The sequence below is a fragment of the Meles meles genome, chromosome 16, assembly GCF_922984935.1.
Source record: "Meles meles chromosome 16, mMelMel3.1 paternal haplotype, whole genome shotgun sequence".
Classification (NCBI taxonomy): Eukaryota; Metazoa; Chordata; class Mammalia; order Carnivora; family Mustelidae; genus Meles; species Meles meles.
Window position 1 is genome coordinate 60,694,247 of NC_060081.1, and position 18,938 is coordinate 60,713,184.

An 18,938-nucleotide genomic window follows, 5' to 3' on the forward strand; every position below is an offset into this window, starting at 1 on the left:
AGCCCCGTGTCGGGCTCTCTGCTCAGTGGGGAGCCTGCTTCCCCCATTCTGTCTCTGCCGGCCTCTCTGCCTACTTGTGATCTCTGTCAAACAAATGAATAAAATCTTTAAAAAAAAGAAAAGAAAGGGGGAGATGAACCAAGGCTAAACTCATTAGCCTTTACTTGGGGAATCACAACAGTGGATGGAGAGTATGAGAGCCAGCTTCCAAGATGGCTTCCAAATAACTCAGTGATCCTTGACTCCTAATATTTGCAGTCATGTAGTCTCCAATCCAAATGAATCAGGGGGTGTGTAACATAATAAAATATGGCAGGGGCAACAATCTATGACTTCTGAGGCTGCGTCATAACTGGCATAGCTTCTGCTTCAAGACATTATAGTCTTCATGTATTAGTTCTGGGGGACGCCAGCTATGGTTCTGTGAAGCATTTCAAACAGTCCTCTGGGGAGGCCTATGCCTAGAGGAATCATCTTGCCAGTACCAGCCCGCCAGCCATGTGAGTGAGCTATCTTGCAGAGAGATCTTCCAGCCTCAGCCAAGACCTCAGATGACTGCAACCCCAGATTTATGACTGCGACCACATTGGAGACCCTGAGCTGAACCACCTACCAAGCCACCACCGGAATTCCCGACCAACTGAAAGTATAAATAGTAATAGTAATTCTGTTTTGGAGTGATTTGTCTTATAGCAAAAGATAACTAACACAGAGAGGGAAAAGACAGGGAAACAGTTAGAGGAGAAGAGAGTAGCTGGAGAAGAGGAGACAGGGTAATGAGTCATGAAGCCTTACTCCATCCCACTGGACAGGGAGTCATGGGAAGAGGCTGCAAATACTGGATATTGCAGACAAGTGACTCCTCTCCAGACTTTAAAGCCCCAGGTTCCCCCTCTGCCTTGGTCATGAACTCATCAATCAGGAAAAATGCTAATTCAGTAAGTTGGGGATATAGCTATTAACACTTACTGAGTGCCCAGTGTGCAAAGCATTATGGAAAATAAAAAAGGCCCCTGCATCCCAACAGCTCACTAAAGAGTAGGGATGACAGCTATCTATAAAACTAACTACAAAATGAGAAGTAAAAAGAAGGGCCATAATAATTCAAGGAAGGAGAGCCTGCGTGGCTCAGTGGGTTAAGCCTCTGCCTTCGGCTCAGGTCATGATCCTAGGGTCCTGGGATCCAGCCCCGCATCAGGCTCTCTGTTCAGCAGGGAGCCTGCTTCCCCCTTCTCTCTGTCTGCCTCTCTGCCTACTTGTGATCTCTCTCTCTCTCTCTGTCAAATAAATAAATAAATAAATAAACCTTTAAAAAAAATAGTTCAAAGAAGAAATAATTACTTCTGATTGGTGACAATCACAAAAGCCTTCATAAAATATTAGTCTACTATATTAATTCATTTTTCTGTTTTTCCCTCCAGACATAGGATTACAGGACTTTGATTTACTTAGCTATAGAGGAGAACCAAGATATGAGCCAAGGCTAAACTCATTAGCCTTTACTTGGGGAATCACAACAGTGGATGGAGAGTATGAGAGCCAGCTTCCAAGATGGCTTCCAAATAACTCAGTGATCCTTGACTCCTAATATTTGCAGTCATGTAGTCTCCAATCCAAATGAATCAGGGGTGTGTAACATAATAAAATATAGGAGATATAGGAGAAGGTATAGATTCTAGGCTACCTTTTAGCTATTACTGACCAATATACCAAAATAAATTCTGCTTCCAACTGTGACTACATGAGAACAAATTAACAAAAGCCTTTTTATCATTCCTCCTAAGAACCCAGAGGAGGCCAGTCAAGAAACTCCTCAAACATGGACCCCACAGGCCAATCACAAGCATCCCAAACATCTGTGCCACTTAACAGAGCACAAACCCGGTGATATATAACCTCCAAAGAACATGGTTCTTTTTCTCAGTTGCCAGGGATCCTATAAACTTAAGTCAGCTACTGAATGGCCAGAAGCTGAATTTTTATTTTATTTTGTTTTTACACCATGTATATTTCTTTTTTATTTTATTTTATTTTTAAAGATTTTATTTATTTATTTGACAGGCAGAGATCACAAGTAGGCAGAGAGGCAGGCAGAGAGAGAGAGGTGGAAGCAGGCTCCCTGCTGAGCAGGGAGCCCGATGTGGGGCTCGATCCCAGGACCCTGGGGTCATGACCTGAGTGGAAGGCAGAGGCTTTAACCCACTGAGTCACCCAGGTGCCCCTGCTTTATTTTTTTTAAAGATTTTATTTACTTACTTAACAAAGAGAGCACAGGCAGCGGGGAGAAGTACAGGGAGAAGCAGGCTCCCTGCTGAGCAGGGACCCTGATAGTGGGCTTGATCCTGGGACCCTGGGATCATGACCTGAGCTGAAGGAAGACACTTAACTGACTGAGTCACCCAGGTACCCTTACCATGTACATTTCATAAGGGAAGGAGGTGGCTTGAATCTTTCATCACAAATCTCAGCTGGCATTTGCAATTCTCTTAAAATACCACATTGACCCAATTAACCCAAAATATTGGCCTGAGATCTATATTCATGTGTTATTTTTAAATAATTTTTATTTTAAAAGACTTATTTATTTATTTATTTGAGAGAGAGCACATACAAGTGGGAGGGGCAGGCAGAGGGAGAGGGAATCTCAAGCAGACTTTGCGCTGAGCATAGAAGCCCACTCAGGGCTCCATCTCATGACCCTGAGATTAAAACCAAGAGTCTAATGCTTAACCAACTAAGCCACCCAGGCACCCCTCATTGTCTGTTTATTAATCACACTATAAGCTATGGTTACTTTTCATTTGGATATCACTGTTTACCAGTAATTTAAAATGGCAATTTTAAAGTTCCTTTTCCTATTATAAAGATAGTATGTGTTCACTTTAGGAAATGTGAAATCACAGAATAATGAAAAGATATTTTACTCACAGTACTTCTATCTAAAGACAACGCCTGTTAACATTTTAGTCTATTTCCACTTGTTCTTTTTTCCATGTAAAGTGGTGATTTCCTGAAATTACTTTCCAATCCACCCATTTTATTCCCACTTTAATTCACTCACTTGAAAGCAGACCCTTGCAAGATGTTAATTATTCAAAAGTAACTCTGCATGGAGAGATATGTCAAGACGCCTCAGGGACAGAAAGCCAGAGGTGCTCTCAGTTCCAAAGTGACTGGCATTCACCTAGAGTTCTATGCATTTTTTTTTTTTTTTTAAGATGAAGAAAAATGCAATGTTTGTGCCAGGAGAAACACTTAAGCAAGGGCACAATTAAATGAGAAGCCTGTCCCTATCAGCTAGGCCTGATACAGAAAATGCAGAGCAGTGAACTGTTCCAATATGACTTGGGAACTGGCAACAAGACAGTAGATGTTTACCTTCCACATTATAGGGGACCTACTGCATTCCTCCACAGATTCAATTTTTGCTCAGTTCTCATTGTCCCAAGTCCTTGCCAATGAGGAATTTTATAATACTTATAAGAAAACTAAGATCACACAGTGGAAAACTCCATCTCCAGATCTCTCAGCTACACAGACTGACTCCCTCCTGGGGATCTTTAAGGTCTGCAGTTCCCTCATCTGCATAAATGACAGGGCTGCTAGATCCCATCCTGGTAATAAGGGCTACTAATATTCCTTTTTTCTTAAGGTAGACTCCATGCCCAGCGTGGAGGCCAACATGGAGTTTGAACTCACAACTCTGAGATCAAGATCTGAGCTGCAATCAAGAGTTGGACGCTTAGGGGCACCTGGGTGGCTCAGTGGGTTAAAGCCTCTGCCTTTCACTCAGGTCATGATCCCAGGGTCCTGGGATCGAGCCCCGCATCGGGCTCTCTGCTCAGCAGGGAGCCTGCTTCCTACTCTCTCTTCCTGCCTCTCTGCCTACTTGTGATCTAATAAATAAATTAAAAAATCTTAAAAAAAAAAAAAAAGAGTTGGACACTTAACTGAATGTGGTACCCAAGCACCCCAGGGCTACTAATATTCTTATAAAGATGGTAGGGATTTTATAAACTGCAGTAGATAACAAAATGTTCATCCTCTTTCCCAGCTGTAGGAGGCGGAGGGCTGACAAGTAAAAACCAGTCATCCTCAAACTGAGGCAGTGAACCGGGTACCAAATGGCTGGAGAATGAAAGGGGAAAGTGTAATTCCTACTCTGTGCCAGGAATTATACTCTAAATACCCTACATTTAATCCTAACAATCCTCTCAGGCAGATATTTTCATTTCTTAGTTTAGAGATGATAAATTTAGGCTTAGAGAAGTTAAGTAACACTTCCATTATCTCCCATCTATGTAAGTAATAGAGCAAGAACGTAAAAACCTTTGCTTTCCCCACTATCATAACGTCTATGCCAGGGCCCATGTACTGGTTGTAGGACCCGGGGCAAATTTCTTCCTCTCTACCAAGGCACCTCCTTGAAGTAAAGGTAGTAGAAGCTTAGACAAATCCTATACCACCACTGACTTGGAAGCCAAACGGAAGGTTTGAGTCAGCATTATCAGGACAAGAACCCTCACTACCTCAGTAGTTGGCTAAAGACAAGGAGAAGATGGAATGAGGAGGGATAAGAGACTAAAATTCCAGCTATACTTGGTAACCAGTTTCAGAAACAAGAGCTATTTCTTGTTTGTTATTAGAACAGTGTGCCTTGGGGCGTCTGGGTGGCTCAGTCGTTAAATGTCTGCCTTCAGCTCAGATCATGACCCCAGGGTCCTGGAGTTGAGCCCCTTATCAGGGTCCCTGCTCAGCGGGAAGCCTGACTCTCCCTCTCCCACTCCTGCTCCCCCTGCTTGTATTCTCTCTCTAGCTGTTTCTCTCTGTCAAATAAATAAAATCTTAAAAAAAAAAAAAATAAAAACCTCAATGTACAATCACCTGGGGATCTTGTTTAGGACCTTAGCTAATCAGTATGGAATGATGACAATCCAACATGTAACCTCATCAGCTGACAAGGAAAGAACATCTGAGTTGAGGAAGTGAGTATCTGAAAGGTTTGATTATCAGCAACAATCCTTAATAGAGATGAGGATGGGGTCGAAAACGACTCTATTCATCTAATTTCATCCCACCTATTCCCAAAAGGATTTCAGTAAATTAAATAGGATTTTTTTTTAAGATTTTTTATTTATTTATTTGACAGAGAGAGATCACAAGCAGGCAGAGAGACAGGCAGAGAGTGAGAGGGAAGCAGGCTCCCCGAAGAGCAGAGAGCCGGATGTGGGACTCGATCCAGGACCGTGTACCTGAGCCGAAGGCAGTGGCTTAAACCACTGAGCCACCCAGGCGCCCCTTAAATAGGATTTTAAAAAGATTCAACAACTCAGACAAACTAGAAGGGAAATATGCTAGAAAAGAGAAGAGTTTAGTAGTTTGCTACAGAAATCCTAGCTGAAAGGTGACAAGTGTGATCACAGGAAAAAAAAAAAAAAAAAAAAGGAAAAGGGAGCTCTGGGATAAAGTTGGTAAAAATAGCATATGGTCAGAAAAGAGTCAGATTTTGCCAAGGTTTTCAGCTAGAAGGATAAAGAATAATGGTGCAATGGGGGAGCTGAGAAGCAATAACAGAGAAACTGATGGGAAAAAAAAATCAATGTAGAATCAGAATTAGTATTTGGACCTCTAAGAGACCTGAGCACAAGCAGGAGTGAGTTAATGAGGAATACCCACAGGCACTTACCAAACTAGAGATGAGGAGGAGCTGCAGGCCCTGAACTCTTCTGAAAGATAACTTAGTGATGGGAAAGAAAGGAGAACCAGGGGATGTCTGGGTGGCTCATCTGGTTAAGCATCCGACTCTTGGTTTCAGTCCAGATTATGAATTCAGGGTCATGAGATGGAGCCCAGCACTGGGCTCTGCACTCAGTACAGATTCTGCTTGAGATTCTCTCCCTCTCTCCACCCCCAACCCCACTCAAGTACGCAGGCTCCCTTTCTCTCTCTCAAATAAAGAAGGAAAGAAAGAAAGAAAGAAGGAAAGAAAGAGAGAACCGACCAGTAAGACACAAAGGAAAAAAAAAAGCTCAGAGAGGGGTGCCTCGGTTGCTTAGTCATTAGGCGTCTGCCTTCGTCTGGGGTCATGACCCTAGGGTCCTGGAATCGAGCCCCACACTGGACTCCCTGTTCCACAGGAAGCCCGCTTCTCCCTCTCCCACTCCCCTTGCTGTGTTTCCTCTCTTGCTGTGTCTCTGTCAAATAAATAAAATCTTAAAAAAAAAAAAAAAAAGCTCAGAGATACAAGTAGAAAAGCAAAAATATGATGTCAAAGAAGTCAAGGGGAGAAGTGAGATTTATATGGAAGAGGAGGAAAATTCTAATGCTGGGAGGGGAAGGTGAAGGATCAGGACTAGAAAGGACCATTATCTTTTTTTTTTTTTAATATTTTAAAGATTTTATTTATTTATTTGACACAGAGAGAGAAAGAGCAGGGAGAGTGGCAGGCAGAGGGAGAGGGAGAAGCAGGCTCTCCACTGAGTGGGAAGCCCAATGTGGGGCTCAATCCCAGGACCCTGGGATCAGGCAGCCGCTTAAATGACTGAGCCACCCAGGTGCCCCTGGACCATTATCTTTTGACAGCAAAAATCTAGGAAAAATGAGATTCAGTTCTCCATGCTAAAAACCCCATGACTATGTATATCACTTTGTAAAAATATAGAAACTGGTACTTCTGAACTGAAGTGCAAGCAAAAATGTTCCCAGGATGACCAGGAAAGACACCACTCTTCTCTGATATTCAGAGACAGCACTGAGAAGACCTAAAGATCATCAACACTACAGACTTAGGCGCCTGGGTGGTTCAGTGGGTTAAAAGCCTATGCCTTCGGCTCAGGTCATGATCTCAGAGTCCTGGGATCAAGTCCTGCATTGGGCTCTCTGCTCAGCAGGGGGCCTGCTCCCCCCACCCCTCTGCTGCCTTTCTGCCTACTTGTGATCTCTGTCAAATGAACAAATGAAATCTAAAAAAAAAAAAAAAAAAAAAAAAAAAAAAAAAAAAAAAAAAAAGACAACAGGCTTAATTTTTGCATTACAACTCAAAAAGAAAACAGAGAAAAGTGTAGGGGCTCTGGCTGAAGTGGTGGTGAGACTGCTAGGGCTTTGCAGAACACAGTTTAAAGTCCAACAATATAGTGCAAACTTTGTTCACTCAGAAAAAATGGATACCCATGTTCTTCCAGTTTGAGAATGAGCTGGTAAACACATCAAATGTGGACTCTGGACCTAGGTGGGCCCTTACTTAGTTGAGTGGCACTGGGCAAAGCATTTTTCCTTTCCATGCCCAGCTTCCTCATCAGTTAAGGGAAGAGACTGGGTAGGATGACCTTTTGGGCTCCTGACAGGACATTCTGTGACCCAGAAGCTCCCTTTAATGTAGTACTTTACATTATTACCCAAAGTGAGGGTTCCTCTATCCCCCAACTCTTCGGTTCTTACTAAAATCCTAAGAGACCTACCCTCCCATTATCAACTTGATGAGGTACAACAACCAGCTGAAGGTCACTCAGCAAATCAGCAGAAAGGTGCACCCAGCCTGATCCTAGGGACATTGAGGCTCTAAGGTTTTTATCCCACCCTGCACTGCGTCCATTTTGTCAAGAAAACTCACCAAGATTTGCAGTGCTTAAAAAACATTGCTTTGTTACTTGAAAAAGACAATAAGGGACTACACATAGTATTGGCTAAACTACATGCTGTCATGACTTGTAGCTTGCCCCATGACCATAGTAACTTGTCTGGCTTTCATTAGGCTTTGCCAGGATGTACTGACACCAGGCCACTAGTTTGTATTCTAAGGGAAGAGTCAATCACTTTGGGTTTTGGCAAGACTACACACAGGCAACCAAAACAGAATGAAGTCAACAAACAAAGGAGGCTTACTGAGGAGAATGAGCTGGAAGGGGTCAGCTTGTGCTGAAGGAGTTACAGCTGAAAAGCTGCAGGAAGTGAGAAGGTGGCCAGTGGTGCTTCTACAGCAAGCTGACTCACATTCCCTCTTTTTACATATAAACCACTGTCTGAATGGGTAATTATTATAGCACCTCACAATTACAAAGCACCTTTACATCTAATATCTTGTTGGATTATTAGGATCACACTGTGAAATAAAACCCTGGCACACTAGAATCATCTCTATGACATAGATGAGGGCTCTAGGGCTGAAAGAGGTAAAATGGCAACACAACACAACTAATACATGCAACAGCTAGAACGGAATCCCAACCGTCTTCGGATTCCAAATGCTCCCTCTATGCCCTGTACCCTCTGTGTAACACTGCCTCCCAGGTTATTACAGATGAAAAGACTTGGAGGGTGAAAAGGAGAGAAATTTAGCTGACTGCCTCACTGCATCCACCCCAGCTGAAGACCTTTGATCTCTGGCCCTAAATTACACTGAGCAGTTAGGATCAGGCCACAGGTATAGGATTAAACCCTATGTACTTAACAAGAAAGCGCAGGTTTGGGGCTGAATTCACCTTCAACCATTGAGTCCACTGAGTAAGGGAGATTAAGTCTATAAACAAATCACTACAGTTCAAAGCAGTATAAACAAAAGCCTGTGAATTGGACAAATTCTCAACCTCAGCACCGCTGACATTTGGGCCAGATAATTCTTTGTTACGGGGGCTGTCCTGCACACTGTAGACTATTTAGCAGCACTTCTGGCCTCTACCCACTAGATGCCAGTAACACCCTCCTCAAACCACTGTGACAACCAAAAATGTCTCCAGATATTGCCAAATGTCCTCTGGGGGGCAAAATCGCCCCAACTTGAGAACCACTGCTCTAAAGGTTACGGAGCTTTAGGACAAAAGGTCAGTTAATGCAGGTTGTGGGTGCTGAGAAAAAGTGTCATGGAGGAGGTAAAATTTGAACTGGACCTTGAAGAAAGGATTAAATTCCTATAGACGAGGATGAGAGAAAAATTTTTAAAAAAATTTTTTTCAGAAAGTGAGGAGAACTTAAAAGAAGATGAGAAAGCACAGGTCTGCTAGAAAATGTCCCTGTTTGGGAAGAACAGTAGTTTCCTATTATGAGCAGGAGATAAAGTTAAAAATGCCCATTGGAGTCAGGTCATAGACAGCTATCCATCAACTGACAGTTGTAAGTATACACACATAATGAGAGGGCCGACAATACAAGATACCCACAGATGTTTTAATAGCACATAAGTCAAACCAATGGTATTTCCATGTGTCCCATATCCCCAAGAGGAATAGTGCTTGAATATCATGCCTTACATTGCATCTAGTGTTCACTGCATTTAGAGCTAAATGAAGTTTGGAACCAGTGTAGAGGAGAAATGAGCAAAGACTGAGGTGATCCCAAAGGAAGTTAACAACGATGGGCCTTAACTGGATATGTTTTGTATAGCTGAATGGGAGGAAAGGACATTCTATATGAGCACATCAAGTTGGGAAAGAAAGAAATGTGAACAACATCCAGGAGACAAGAACCATGTGGCTGGAAGAAGACAAGCTGGTCAGAACACATGAATTAGACTTTACTGTGCGGACAGTAAAAGTTCCCGAAGAACAGAATGACACAGTTGTTAAAACGTGGTCATCTTGTTCAATTATTCTCTTAGCTACACATCAGAAAGACTGGGAATCTTTGAAGAACATCAATACCCAGGCTCCAACCCTAAAGATACAATTTAATTGGGTGAGGGTAATCCCCAAGTATAGTTTTTAAAGTTCCATGGCAGGGGGCTCAGTCAGTTAAGCATCTGACTCTTGGTTTTGGACCAAGTCATGATCTCGTGTTTGTGGGATCCAGCCCTGTGTCGGGCTCATCCACCCTGAGTGTGGAATCTGCTTCAGATTCTCTCTTCCTCTGCTTCTCTCCCTGCTTGTGCACTCGCGCCCCCCCCCCCAATAATTAAATAAAATCTTAAAAAAAAAAAGTTCCGTGGGTGATTCTGTATGCAGCCAGATTCTGTATCCAGCCAGCCACTGGTCTACAGTCAAGCCTTCATCCCCAGAGGAGAAAAGAGGCTTAGAAATTTAAGTGATTTGCCTAAATCCACATGACCAACTGGGTGTGAGGCTGGGAGTGGCACCTGGATTTCTATTCCAGGCTCTAAAAGATACCGCAGAGGACTGGGTTAAATTCAATACTCAATAAGAAGCACAATTATCTGACGACTTGGCTCTTAAGTTTTGCCAGAGTTAAAGCATAAATTAATCTAAGCATAAAACTACTGACTTAAGCACCCCCCTAAGTGTCTAGAGTAATGGATGTTGGTTTCATTGCTGTCTCCTGGGGGCCCTTAGGAAAGGAAAGGGTCTCAGGAGACTCTCCAGAAAGCCAGAAAAACAAGCCAAGCCACCGAGCTCCAAGGAAGAAACAATGACTTTTTAAAACACAGCTCACTGACCTTTTTACTACATGAAGTCTGGGTTACTCTCCACCAGAAGAAATACCCTCAGAGGTGCTATCACATAAGCAAAAGTAGGGGGGAAAGGGAGTGATCAAAGGCAGCCGCTAAAGCATGCTAATAGACCCTCATTCTAACAGAAACACCCCTGCTGGTCCTCAGCCCCCCCGAAGGGCCATCTGTATATCTTGCATTTTTCGAAAGGAAAATAGCAGCACCCCCTACAACAGGCCCACCTTCCTGTTGTGTGTCACTCCTAAATTCTGGCATGATAGCAGGTGATAAACAGGAGGTTTGCAGACACTGCCAAGCTGGGAATCTGAGCCTGAGCTGCATCATCATCCTGTTCATTCCAGGGTACTGGTACAGATAACTACTAGAACAAAGCAAGACCCATCTAGGGACCTTCTTTTAATCCCAGACACCCACCAACCAGCTGAAGCTCTAACACACTGGTCAGGCTAAAGTAACTCTAGAAGCAGAAGCACCTCCCTCTGTCTTCCACTCTTGAAAGATGCAACTCAGGACACCAGGAAAACTACTGCTGGCAAGGCTCTAGTACATGCTCTTGGGATGGAATCTGGATTCCCATCAGCTATAAGACAGAATCCCTGAAAACAATTTGTTCTTTAAGACAGCCTGAGTGGAAATAAAGGACAAACAAGAGCTATAAGATGTGATAACTCAATACTCATACTAACCTAATACACTGAACCAGACACCATGATAAATATTTTATCCATTCACTGTTTCATTTTATTTCCCAACCCATTTATAAGATAGGTACTATAATCTCTGCTCACTTTACAGATGAAGATACTGAGGCTTCAAGTTTTGTAATATGTTGAAGGCCACGTAGCTAGAATTTGAACCTGGAAGAAAGATTTGAATTTGAACATCCTGTATCTAGAGGTTGGACAGACCTCTATAACCAACTTTTCCCACTCGATGCCAGCTAAACATTAATTCTCCTTATTTTTTTAGGTTTGGATACCAGAGTTTACTAGGATCTTAATGACAAAAGAAGCACCATACAATGTTTAGGTATTATGATTATGACCATTATTACTTTAATAGGAGAACCCTGCCACCTGCCTGTATCTGAAAAACAATCTATCCTATCCGATCTAATCACCCAGAGTTATATTTTAGTTAACACTCTGTTAAAACTATGTCCCAACACAAAGACTCAAAAGAAGCGATATCTACAAAAGTTTAAAAATGGCAGGAGGGGCCCTGTCTCCAGAGTTTCCTCAACTGCAGAAATAAAGAGACAATAAGCCTGATTCCCCTCTTCTCCTCTGCCAAGTATTACTGTTTCACATAAAATTGGCTTCTGAGCTAAAACCTCATTATTTACAAAAGTATTCAACTTTTATCCATAAGTTGAAGGTACAGGCTTAAAAATGTGCAAGCACTGTAAGGATAAAACTGTCATTTTTAATAAACAACTATGTCTGTTTTGAAAAACCAAATATTTCTAGGAAGATTACCATATGACAATTACCAATTAAATGAAAAGCTGACAAGACTTCTAATCTTAAGATATCAGTATAAATAGGAAGCAACTTCATACAGTTTCATACAGCTCCGTACTATTTTCCTTAGCCTGATTTACCGCATTAGTGAGAGTTTAGGCTATCAAACTCACAGATCCTGCAACACAATAACTATGGCCCCCAAACCTGAAAGAGCATTAACATTAAAAAGATACTGCAAAAACCTGTAACAACAAAAAATAAAATAAGGGGTAATAAAATGGAGTGTAAAGAATGGCTGTATCAGAAATTTATACCTGATAAACTGAAAACTCAAACTAGACTGTGGACATTCTCAAGTGGTGAGGGGCTATAGTCAAAAAATGTAGCCAAAACCTGGGGGAAGCCACCCCTTTACTTGGGAAATGAATTTTCATTTTCTATATTAAATCTCTGAGGAAGATAAAAAGTACAAGCGCCAAACAAAAAGCTGGGGATTACATTACATTACAACACCTACTCCATATCATATGTTCTTTACCAAGTTTAATAGCACAGCTTGTTTGGTAACGTCATTAGTGTTTATGCAGAAGTCACCTCAGAATGCAGTGAGCCATATTTCCCCCGAAGTACACCCCATTCAGCCATCAGCAACGGATATTCATTTAGGACTGATAATATGTCAACTCTGTGAGGTGTTATGGAAAACACAACAGAATTATACCATCCTTTCACTTAAGAAATAAGATGAAGATACAATACCACCCATTTCTGCATTGCATTTTAGACAGTCTCCGTATGTCTTAGTTAATTTCACATGAATAAAAGAACAATTGGTGGCAAAACTGCAGATAAATATTATAATTACAACAAAATTAGCATTGTGATTAAAAATAAAAATTTTAATTTACCAAAGAAAGCCCTGAAATCTGGTAAATACCCTCAATCTAGGTTAAGTTTCTGTGTGCTATTATCAGTCTCTTAAAAAGGGAGAGGGAGGGTGCCTGGGTGGCTCAGTTGGTTAAAGCCTCTGCCTCCTGCTCAGGACATGATCCCAGGGTCCTGGGTCCGCATAGGGCTCTCTGCTCAGCGGGGAGCCTGCTTCCCCCTCTCTCTGCCTGCTTGCGATCTCTGTCAAATAAATAAATAAAATATTAAAAAAAAAAAAGGGGGAGGAGGGCCTGACTTAAAAAGGTCTTTGAGAATAGACAACTTGACACCCAGTTCTGCAATAAACCCAATCAAAATGTTACCAATATTTGGATTTGGAAGTCCTTGACACAGCTTTTCCTTTTATCATCCCTGGTCAGTCTTGTCATTTTTTTCCTTCCAAAATCTCCATTTGCCCTTTCTTTTTCTTTCTATCCCCACTTCCTGCCTGCATTTGCTCATTTACTCATCATCTACCAAATGCCTATCATCTGGCATGCATAAAGCTAGACCCTGTTCTTGCAAAGCTCACTTGACACTTTGTAGAATTGTTATCTGCCTATCTCCATGACCGGACTGCAAGCTTTAGCAAAGGTTTTGTATTTCCAGAACCTAGTAGCATCTGGCATACAGTCTAAAAATGTTTATTGTATGACACTAGATTACTTCAGCAAGCTCTTTTTAAATCCATAAATATTTATATCTTCAAAAAGGACTCTTTTCTTCCCTTTTTAAAATACAAAAGAAGTATGCAAAATGCATACACAATGCAAAAGTATCTGGAAGGTATAGAATACAAGTGAATTCTCCAACCGCCCAAATCTTACTTCTGTAAGTGACTACTATTACATTTTGGAATGTATCTTTCCAGAGCTCTCCTATCCTGGTATAGAACACACATTATTACACTTTTTTGGAATAAATTGACAGTTTCTGTTTCTACCTTCTCAACTTTCAAATACAGTTGAAGTTCTCAGTGTTTTCCCTGGATTAAAAGCATCATCATCTGAAAATTTGTTAAAAATACAAATTCCTGGAGCACCTGGGTGGCTCAGTGGGTTAAAGCCTCTGCCTTCAGCTCCAATCGTTGTCTCAGGGTCCTGGGATCAAGCCCCGCATCGGGCTCCTTGCTTGGCGGGGAGCCTGCTTCCTCCTTTCTCTCTCTGCCTATTTGTGATCTCTGTCTGTCAAATAAATAAATAAAATCTTAAAAAAAAAAAAAAGGTAAAATAAAAGCCAAAAAACCGAATGCTCTTTAAAAAAAAAAAGAAAGAAAGCAAATTCCCAGGCCCCACTCTGGACCTACTAAATTAGAAACTCTGAAAGTGGAGCCCCCCACAATATGGTTTTATTTTTTAATTGCTTAGTAAGCACTATGCCCAATGTGGCTTGAACTCATGACCCAGAGATGAAGAGATGTATGCTCTACCGACTGAGCCAGTCAGACACCCCCTAAAATCTGGGCTTTAATCTCTTCAGGTGATTCTAATGCACACTAAGTGTTGAGAACCACTATTTTTTTTTTTTTTAAGATTTTATTTATTTGACAGAAATCACAAGCAGGCAGAGAGGCAGGCAGGGGTGGGAAGCAGGCTCTCTGCTGAGCAGAGAGCCCTATGCGGGGCTCAATCCCAGGACCCCGAGATCATGATCTGAGCTGAAAGCAGAGGCTTAACCCACTGAGCCACCCAGGCGCCCCTGAGAACCACTATTCTAATCCAGTCCAGTCACCCTAGTCAACCCCGGGGTTTTTGTTTCTGTTTTTACTATTTTCTTATAAACAGTTTCACCACCCTACTTCAAAATGCTTTCCTTGTCCTTTTTCATTCCCTACCAATCTGTCAAAGCCCAGAAAGTCCTAACTACCCCCCCCATAGTGCTCTCACTACCACAGCTCATGCTGACCCCTCTTGCCTCTCACCTACCCGTCACATACCTAATTCCTCTACCATACAACTTAACGATTATAGTTACAATTAACAGTTCTTCACTATTCTGAAACAAAACTCCTTAAAGACATGAATCATATTTTTGTTATCTCTTCCTCACCCCCATTCTAAGCATATAAATGGAATTTTAATAGAATCGCTGGTTAATATAAAGATGAAATTCACTGATTAATGGATAAAAAGTCTAGAATTTCAAGTTGTAATCCTCAGTTCTTGAATTTGGAGAAGTTTACGTCTCAGGATGGGGTCCATGAAGGCAAAAGAGATGGACTCAATGACTTGATGTGTCCTTTCAACTTCAACTGTGTATGATTTTATGAAACATTCCATTATACTGTCATATTGCTTGCTTATAATGTTATTATACCAATTTTTTAGACTCGACTTGAGTTACAGCTAAATACGGTATGTTTCCCAGTTAGCCAGTAAGATCTTTTACCAAGAATTGTATTTTATTCAACTGTAAATCTTATACCATGCCTTATAGACAATAACAGCTTAATGTATTTGCAGGAATTTACTTGGAAAAAATCTTTAAAAAGCTTCATTTATGTAGAAAACCTATACACAGATCTGCTGCCTCCCAAAAAGCTCTCTGAATACTTAACATTGTAAATAATATGAATTGTTTTAAGGAAAAAATTCCGATTACCCTGATAGCATCGGGGTAGCCAGTCACTTAAGTCAAAAGAATGTAAAAATTCTCACATGTATCTAGGAATAGACTAAAAAGTCGTAAGCCTCAGGCTACCTTATTGCAACATGCAAATAAAAACTACCCTGTAGGGGCGCCTGGGTGGCTCAGTGGGTTAAAGCCTCTGCCTTCGGCTCAGGTAGTGATCCCAGAGTCCTGGGATCGAGCCCCGCATCGGGCTCTCTGCTCAGCGGGGAGCGTGCTTCCCTCTCTCTCTGCCTACTTGTGATCTCTGTCTGTCAAATAAATAAATAAAATCTTTAAAAAACAAAACAAAACTACCCTGTACACTTAAGTGGTATATACCAACTCCACTGCTAGGGGTAAATAGGCTTCTTGATGCAAAACCCTTATGTGCAAATTTACAGAAACAGGGTGCAACGGAGATCTCTGAGTGACGGGTCAGATTCAACCAGAAGTTGAATCTAAAGGAAAGGATAGCAAAGAGAATTTGAAGGGCAAGAAGGAGGAACAGAAGGGCAGCAGGAAAACATCACTCTGAGTAATGAAAAGGAGCAGTGGAAATTCACAGAGTCTTTACCAACGGCCTACTATGAACCAAGCACTTGGGGCTGCAAAGGTGATTCCTGACCTCAAAGGGCTAATAGTCCTGAGGCTAAGACTAAAGCCTCTACCCTACTGTGTCTGTGTGTTTAATTGGGAAAATCAAGCAAGGAAGGCTTCACAGAAAAGGTGGTGACTTAACGGAGCTTTGAAGTATGTAGGAAGATTTGCTAAGGGAGAAAAAAGACACTTGAGCTAGTTATTTTGGGGAAGAAACATTCACATATTTTTACATCTGTTCCTTTGGGGCTTTAAATCATGGAGGCTTCTTAAATTCACCACCACTCTGTCAATGCCTTCTTTCTCTTGTTACTTTATCTAAAATACTGAGATGTTCAAGCCAAGTGTTGGAACAGAGCCAAAAAGCCCCAGAATGAGGTGAGTGCTCACCAAATTTGCTCTGTCACCTCCAGATCCAGCCAGCCCAGCTAGCCCAGTCCTGTTCTGGCAGCCAGAAAAGGAAGACTAATTATATCCTCTGGGGGACCAGATTGGGGGTAAAATTTGGATGCAGGCAGACAAGGCTTATCCCTGTTCTGCCAGTGAGGTACCAGGGGAGAGCTCCCCTGCCTCCTCAGCCATGAGGTTCTAGTCTGTCTACCTGTGACACGGAGGCCAGCTTCCATGGGGGTGGGGGGGGGTTGCAGGAGGGGGAGCTGCATGAAAAAGGGGGACACGCTGGGTTGGGAATTGCTTAAGTATTAAGTGAGATAATCATCATAAAATGTTTAATATCCCTGACACACAGCAAGCGTTGGACCAAGGTGAGCTCTTCGACATACTACTATTATTACTACAGTAACACCTCAATTGTACTCCAACGAGATATTGTTTTCACAGCCTACTTTTATGACGTTGAAGAAGCAACTCCAGGGGCGCCTGGGTGGCTCAGTGGATTAAGCCGCTGCCTTCGGCTCAGGTCATGATCTCGGGGTCCTGGGATCGAGCCCCGCATCGGGCTCTCTGCTCTGCAGGGAGCCTGCTTCCTCCTCTCTCTCTGCCTGCCTCTCTGCCTACTTGTGATCTCTGTCTGTCAAATAAATAAATAAAATCTTAAAAAAAAAAAAAAAAAAAAGAAGCAACTCCAAAGATGCAAGTGTATTTCAAAAACAACTCCAGAGACGCAAATGTATTTCAAAAATTTTTAAAGGTACAAGACCAAATTCCAACTGTAATGGCCTGAGAGCCCGAGACTCTCACTTCAAGAGCTAACCCTTACCCCTATCAGGTGCGTGACCTTGGGCATGGCACTTCACCTCTGTGCCTCAGTTTCCTCATTTGTAAAGTGGGGTTAGGAAGCCCCTCCCTCGTACGGTCACCGTGGGGTCCTGCCCGAGGACATTCCCGCTGCACCTGCGTCGTACGCATGCCAGGCGAACTCACCGCCCACCTTTCAAGCCCCCCTGGCTTTGGGACGGGCGGGGTAGATGAACGCCCAACCCGAGGCCCACCGACCTCTGCCGCCTGTACGGCAGGAGCGGGAAAGGCGGGCGCGCTTGAGGGGCGTCCCTGAGACCGAGGGGGGCCGGGCGTCCGGAGGCTCGACCCCTGCCTCCCGTACGCTGTCATCGGTAGCTTCGTCGCGAGGCCACGAAGCCCGGGCGCGGGTAGAGGCTGAGGGAGGCCGGGCTGACCCAGGTCCCGCCGAAGGGGAGAGCGGAGGGCGCCGGGGTACCCGGAGGAGGCTGGCAGCGCGAGCCACGGGCCCCCGCGCGCCGCGGAGATGAGGCACGGAAGGAGAACGCACGGGGAGCGACGCCCCCGCAGGCAGCGCCGCGCGTCTCCAGCGGGCCCGGCTCAGGCGCTCACTCACCTGAGGCGCAGGCAAGCGCCAGCAGTGCAGCAGCAGCAGCAGCGGCAGCGGCGGCAGCAGCAGCAGCGACGGAGGCTGTGAGAGGGGCGGGGAAGGCTCTGCGGCCGCGCACGCGCGCTGAGGATGCCGGGGCCGCGCAGGCGAGCTGTGCCTACCCCCTCAAGAACTACCGAGAAGATGGTGGTTGAACTGGGAAGACCCGGTGGCGCCATCTTGGGTGTAGTTTTCCATGTTGCGGAGTCTCCCGGGAGAACCTGAAACTAAAGCTGCCCGGAGGGCGGGGCGTTGAGTGCAGCCTCTGGCCCGCCTCCTCCCCTTCCGCCAAATCACATACCTAATGAAGCTCTTAGGAACCCTTGCAAGGAAAGGAAGTCATCTTCCTTTAACGTGGACCCAGAGCTATACCTAAAAGCATATAGCCTAGCACAGTGCTTGGCTTGTGGAAGATGCTAACCAAATTTGGGGGGAATGAGCACAGTTAATTGAAGAACTAGAATCCAAGATTCAGGGCTCCTAATCCCCCGGTCCTCCATTCTATCACCTCTATTACAAATGCCAGCCACACCATCTCCTTTCTTTGGGTGCCACACGAGAAATGGAGTTTTGGTGTGTTTTTGTTTTAAGAATGATTACACACATTAAGCTTAATGACCCAAAGATATAACACCAAAATATACCGGACATAATCCCCTCCCTGAAAGAGCTTTTTTTTTTTAAAGATTTATTTTATTTATTTAACACAGAGAGATCACTAGTAGATAGAGAGGCAGGCACAGAGAGAGAGAGGGAAGCAGGCTCCCTGCTGAGCAGAGAGCCTGATGCGGGACTCGATCCCAGGACCCCGAGATCATGACCTGAGCTGAAGGCAGCGGCTTAACCCACTGAGCCACCCAGGCGCCCCCTGAAAGAGTTTTTTTTTTTTTTTTAATTGCAAATAAAAAGTTTAATTTCAGAAACTGCGTTCACCATTCTGAAAGAGCTTTTTGGTAAACCTCATTGACTAAAAATCAAGTCATAGTCTCAACTAAATGAAGACAAATATTAGGAATGTTACCAAACATGTCGACAGTGACTGTGTATAATAATGTTACTCGTCAAGCACAATTCCTGAAAGAAACTTGGGGAAAAG

General features: G+C 43.3%; 1 protein-coding gene across 6 annotated transcripts in view; it reads right to left on the reverse strand.

Moving 5' to 3' along the window:
- The window catches only part of NDRG3 (NDRG family member 3), a 77,593-nt gene extending 59,593 nt beyond the window's left edge, over positions 1-18,000 (reverse strand). For 3 of the 6 annotated variants that reach the window (XM_045981723.1, XM_045981719.1, XM_045981724.1), the window contains exon 1: positions 17,810-17,963. The gene's annotated coding sequence lies outside the window, so the exon portion shown is untranslated. Of the gene's footprint in view, positions 1-3,752; positions 3,775-13,831; positions 13,850-17,809 lie in introns of those variants that run through there. The other 3 variants (XM_045981722.1, XM_045981721.1, XM_045981720.1) reach the window with 3 other exon arrangements.
- Between the last annotated feature and the right edge of the window lie 938 nt (positions 18,001-18,938).